The following is a 6731-nucleotide window of genomic DNA, read 5'->3' on the forward strand; positions in this document are numbered from 1 at the left end:
TATCGTCGTGGCAGTCGCGCAGGTCCCGAACACCGGTCGCAACATGGGGCGGGAGCAAAATAGTGCCAACACTGGCATTCAACTGAGCGTTCTTCGAGACCCGAGGGGTCTCGCCAAGGCAGGATAAGACAGCCAAGCAGGAAGCAGCATCCTGAGAAGGAGCAGCAACGACACGTGTACCGAGACGAGTGGGGTTGAAAGTAATGGAGGCATCAACGGAATCAACGAGATGTCGATGGAGGGAGAAATCGTCAGGAGGCGCAGAATCAAGAGGGAGGAGATCAAAATATTTGGCCCACGAAGCGGGACCAAACAAGGCTTGATAGGTAGCAGAACTGGAAGGAATCGAGCGAGGGCGGCCGTGACGAGGACGGCGGTGAGAACCCCCAGAGAGAGAGGGGTTAAAAGGCGCAGTAGTTACAACTAGAGAAGGAGCCGCGCCAGGGGACGAGGTAGTCACCACTGGGGGCTTGGGGATCGACCCAACCACATAGGAGGGAGGGGAGCCAGGGTAAGGAGTCAGAGAGGCCAAAGGAGGAGCAAGGTCGAGGCCCAATGCAGCGGAGGCTACAGAGCCTGGTCTTCCAATACGGACCGACTCGGGGGCTTGGTCGCCCACCCCACGAGCCTGAGAAGGTACACCAGAAGCAGCCGAAACAGGGGTTATCATCATGACGAAAAGAAGAATTCATTCACGAATGTGCCCCCACACCCACCATGGAGCCACAATTAGAGGCAGGACACCCAACAAGAAGCTATCGCCGATCTTGCCGGGGCCTCCTAGGGTTGCGTCGTGAGTATACGCCCCACAAATGCCACCTTAAGAAACCGACAGTCCGTCGAGATCGGGTTCAGTGACGAAAGGAGGATTGACAATAAAAGGTTCCCCTCGCTCTCAACGTCGGGTACTACAGTTCTACGGGTGCAAGAGTATGCCTCCTCAAGCACCTGGGCGTCAAAATAGAAGAAGTCCAAGGGAAGAACCAGAACGAGCAAAAGGTCGGCAGGAAACGGCAAGCAGATAGGAGAAGAGGGGGGGAGAAAAACGAAACAGAAGGAAAAGGAAAAGATGCCCAGCAGAATTGGAGAGGACGGCAGCAGGAGCACAAGGCTAGAAAAGGACAGAGGACTGTCCCAAGGAGCATCACACTCCGGCAGCCGTCCACTAAGCCCCCACACGGCGACAACGAGCTGAGCGGGGAGGGGGGAAGTTCCTGTAAAATAGTCTAATAAGGGGTACAGGTGTTGTGTTAGTTGTCTCATCAGAGGTTGCATGGTGTTTCACCTTCCTTCTTATGATGTCTTGAACGAAACCATTGGAGAAGCCGTTGTTGACTAGGACGTGCCTTACCCTACAGAGTTCTTCATCGACTTGCTTCCATCCCGAGCTGTGGCTGAGAGCACTGTCGACATAACCGTTAACGACACTCCTCTTGTACCTGTCTGGGCAGTCACTGTTTGCATTGAGGCACATTCCTATGTTTGTTTCCTTAGTGTAGACTGCAGTGTGGAAACCTGCGCTCCTTTCCATGACTTTTACATCTAGAAAGGGCAGCTTCCCATCCTTCTCCATCTCGTAAGTGAAACACAACACAGAATTCCACTCAAATGCCTCCTTCAGCTCCTGCAGATGTTTGACATCAGGTACCTGTGTAAAAATGTCGTCAACATACCTGCAGTATATGGCCGGTTTCAAGTTCATGTCGACTAAGACTTTTTGTTCGATGGCACCCATGTAGAAGTTCGCAAACAGGACACCTAGGGGAGAACCCATGGCGACCCCATCTACTTGCTTATACATGTGCCCATCCGGGCTCAAGAAGGGTGCCTCTTTAGTACAAGCTTGGAGTAGTTTCCTTAGAATGTTTTCTGGTATGTCAAGATGAGTACAGGCCGGATCACGATACACTCTGTCCGCTATCATCCCGATTGTTTCATCCACAGGTACGTTGGTAAACAGTGATTCTACGTTCAACGAGGCTCTTATCCCTGTGGCCCGTGTTCCCCCCAATCATCAGCCAGATACCCACACCCACGTACAGACTGGCTAAGCGACTCAACGGCTTGCTGACTCCTTATGTCCCTTGCACCTTCAGCCTGAAGTCTCCAAAGGAATTTGTTGACTTATTGCGGGGAACACGAGCCACAGGGATAAGAGCCTCGTTGGACGTAGAATCACTGTTTACCAACGTACCTGTGGATGAAACAATCGGGATGATAGTGGACAGAGTGTATCGAGTGTATTTATCATTTCATAAGAAAAAATTATTGAAAAATATATAAATTCAGGAAAACTTGGCTTATTAGGCAAATCGTGTCTTGCATAGTAGGCCGAGTACGACGTTCTGGCTTCTAGGTACAACATTATATTATATATATATATATATATATATATATATATATATATATATATATGTCGTACCTAGTAGCCAGAACTCACTTCTCAGCCTACTATTCAAGGCCAGATTTGCCTAGTAAGCCAAGTTTTCCTGAATTAATATATTTACTATAATTTTTTTCTTATGAAATGATAAAGCGACCCTTTTCTCTATGTATGAGGTCAATTTTATTTTATTGGAGTTAAAATTAACGTAGATATATGACCGAACCTAACCAACCCTACCTAACCTAACCTAACCTATATTTATAGGTAAGGTTAGGTTAGGTAGCCAAAAAATGCTAGGTTAGGTTAGGTTAGGTAGGTTAGGTAGACGAAAAAACATTAATTCATGAAAACTTGGCTTATTAGGCAAATCGGGCCTTGAATAGTAGGCTGAGAAGTGCGTTCTGGCTATTAGGTACGACATATATATATATATATATATATATATATATATATATATATATATATATGTCGTACCTAGTAGCCAGAACTCACTTCTCAGCCTACTATTCAAGGCCCGATTTGCCTAATAAGCCAAGTTTTCCTGAATTAATATATTTACTATAATTTTTTTCTTATGAAATGATAAAGCAACCCTTTTCTCTATGTATGAGGTCAATTTTTTTTTATTGGAGTTAAAATTAACGTAGATATATGACCGAACCTAACCAACCCTACCTAACCTAACCTAACCTATATTTATATGTAAGGTTAGGTTAGGTAGCCAAAAAAAGCTAGGTTAGGTTAGGTTAGGTAGGTTAGGTAGACGAAAAAACATTAATTCATGAAAACTTGGCTTATTAGGCAAACCGGGCCTTGAATAGTAGGCTGAGAAGTGCGTTCTGGCTATTAGGTACGACATATATATATATATATATATATATATATATATATATGTCGTACCTAGTAGCCAGAACTCACTTCTCAGCCTACTATGCAAGGCCCGATTTGCCTAATAAGCCAAGTTTTCCTGAATTAATATATTTTCTCTAATTTTTTTCTTATGAAATGATAAAGCTACTCATTTCATTATGTATAAGGTCAATTTTTTTTTATTGCAGGTAAAATTAATGTAGATATATGACCGAACCTAACCAACCCTACCTAACCTAACCTAACCTATCTTTATAGGTTAGGTTTGGTTAGGTAGCCGAAAAAGTTAGGTTAGGTTAGGTTAGGTAGGTTAGGTAGTCGAAAAAACATTATTTCATGAAAACTTGGCTTATTAGGCAAATCGGGCCTTGCATAGTAGGCTGAGAAGTGCGTTCTGGCTACTAGGTACGACATATATATATATATATATATATATATATGTCGTACCTAGTAGCCAGAACTCACTTTTTGGCCTACTATGCATGGCCCGATTTGCCTAATAAGCCAAGTTTTCCTGAATTAATATATTTTTTCTAATTTTTTTCTTATGAAATGATAAAGCTACCCATTTCATTATGTATGAGGTCAATTTTTTTTATTGGAGTTAAAATTAACGTAGATATATGACCGAACCTAACCAACCCTACCTAACCTAACCTAACCTATCTTTATAGGTTAGGTTTGGTTAGGTAGCCGAAAAAGTTAGGTTAGGTTAGGTTAGGTAGGTTAGGTAGTCGAAAAACAATTAATTCATGAAAACTCGGCTTATTAGGCAAAACGGGCCTTGCATAGTAGGCTGAGAAGTGAGTTCTGGCTACTAGGTACGACATATATATATATATATATATATATATATATATATATATATGTCGTACCTAGTAGCCAGAACTCACTTCTCAGCCTACTATGCAAGGCCCGATTTGCCTAATAAGCCAAGTTTTCATGAATTAATTGTTTTTCGACGACCTAACCTACCTAACCTAACCTAACCTAACTTTTTCGGCTACCTAACCTAACCTAACCTATAAAGATAGGTTAGGTTAGGTAGGGTTGGTTAGGTTTGGTCATATATCTACGTTAATTTAAACTCCAATAAAAAAAATTGACAACATACATAATGAAATGGGTAGATTTATCATTTCATAAGAAAAAAATTAGAGAAAATAACTTAGTTCAGGAAAACTTGGCTTATTAGGCAAATCGGGCCTTGCATAGTAGGCCGATAAGTGCGTTCTGGCTACTAGGTACGACATATATATATATATATATATATATATATATATATATATATATTTATATATATATATATATATATATATATATATATATATATTTATATATATATATTGTTACGGTGCCCTCTCCTATCTCTTTCGTTTCCCTGCTTTAAGAGTCATATCAGCTCTCCCTACTGATTCTCTGAGGTTCAGGGAGTCTATTGACATATGTGGCGACCAGACCGGCTGCCGGTTAAAGGAAGGAAGTTACATTATAAGTTGTAAATAAGGGGAAATTGGCGCCCTGTTATAAAATGAAAGAGTATCCCCTAATGCAGATATGACCTTTTGGAAGGGACACTAGCCGATCGCGGATTGGCCGACTTAGGTCGCGGGCGACCAATCAAGGCCCGCCGTGACGTCACCGAGTGCCCCTGGCGGCGCCAACGTCAGAGTTGACTCGACCTTGGAAGCGACAGGACGCGCCTCGGTCTGCTCTCAAGGATTAGAGGCTCTACAAGCATTTCTTAGTGGATTAGTGCTGGCTATTGCAGCCCATCTCACGTATTGGAGACCCCGCGCTTCTGGGAAGCGAAAAGGAACCAAGTTTATTGAGCGAAAGAGTGCCAAACTTGGAAAATATTCAGCGACGACGCTGGACGTTGGGGGGCCTGGAAAGGTGTGGCGGGCAAGCCTAGCTGTGACCGGGTCACATCCACTGAGGGTTTTGGAAGGACGACACCGTGCCTAGGACAAGGAGCAACGCCTTGTGGAAGGGGCGAGTGTGGGAAAAATAGTGATTAGCTCAGCACCCATCGATGAACCAGGATTGGGGCAGCTGAATCTCAGGGATTGGAACGGCGACGACGCGAAGGCTTCACGACACCTGAGGACCTGTGGAACGTTCCTGGATCGTCGAGGATCGACTCAGGAAGCGTGGGAACCTCACACCATCGAGGGACAGGTGTCGTGAGCCAGGAATGTAAGGTAGATCATTTTCCCTCCCATTACCCCTTGTGTGAGTAGGCTAGTTAGCCCACAATATTTACTTATGTATGTGGCAATTGGACATTAATGCTTTAGTAGTAGAATAGGCTGCAAGGCAGCTTGAGTCCAGGACTGTCAGAGGGGACAGTGTGTATGGATGGCAGGACAGTGAAGAAGAGGCGCCGACGTGGTGAAGAGGCCCTCCTGTGAGAGAGTGTGGGACTCCTGTCTTTCTGCCCAGTTGAAGGAGTGTTGGAGGTCGTGGAAGAAGAGGCTGACGATCTCCAGACTTATTATCCTTATTTCCATATTCATGTATTACTTGTGATTGTGTGTGTGTTCATGTAATTTGCATCAGTAAATTCACACTTTTATCATTGTGTTTGAGTGTGCCTACATTTATAATATTTCTCTATGAGCATACACGAAGGTTATCATAGTACCACCTAGGGAACACAACGTTCTCTATAGAAGTTCTTATTGCCTGGTGAGTGGTAAAGACAGCACAGACTTACATAAAAGTGTACCCTTAGCCATCCGATCAGTATCAGTGCCTGAATGGTGGCAACTATTAACGTAGTGGCTATAGAGAGGTAAAGCCACACAGACCTTCCTGGGAGAGTACCCTGGGCCGACAGTCTAGCAGCAGATCTATGGGAGTAGCAATCTTCTGGCTACAAACAATATATAATAAACCCACTGAACTGCATTGCTGGGGTGCAGATATAATAACCCAGCTGGCGACCTTGTTAGGAAGAAGATAGAGAAGACAGGTAAGAAAGGAGTTCCTGCAACCTTTTTGTCTGGCAGGCAAGACTCAGGGAGGTTATTATTATAAGGTAAGCCTGAGTCTTCCTTCACTCCTCCACGGGTCTAGGCCGGAACTGTTAACAGCAGTTTCCCCGTGTTTGACTGAAGGGCTTCCAGGGTGAATCAGTGGCACCCACCCACCCCCTTTTTGTGGTGGAAGCAAAGACCTGCGGAGGTGGGCATTGTTGGTCCTCTCCTGTGTGACCAAGGAGACTCCGGTAAATCCCGGGAGTCGGAGGGGCTGAGTATTCGGCCTTTTGAGCCCCTAGCAGCTGAGTGCTAGCAGAGCCCCGGCCCCCACCACCTCCACGTGACAATATATATATATATTATATATATAATCCAGGAAGGGAGTACCACCTCTGTCTGGAAGAAGGGGGACCCTTAGCCTCGGAGGAAACCACATATAACGCATTAGAGGGAATATTTGGGTCCCCTCCAATACAGTTTGTGTGCTTTTC

This window comes from Procambarus clarkii, chromosome 2 (genome assembly GCF_040958095.1).
Source record: "Procambarus clarkii isolate CNS0578487 chromosome 2, FALCON_Pclarkii_2.0, whole genome shotgun sequence".
NCBI classification, from domain to species: domain Eukaryota; kingdom Metazoa; phylum Arthropoda; class Malacostraca; order Decapoda; family Cambaridae; genus Procambarus; species Procambarus clarkii.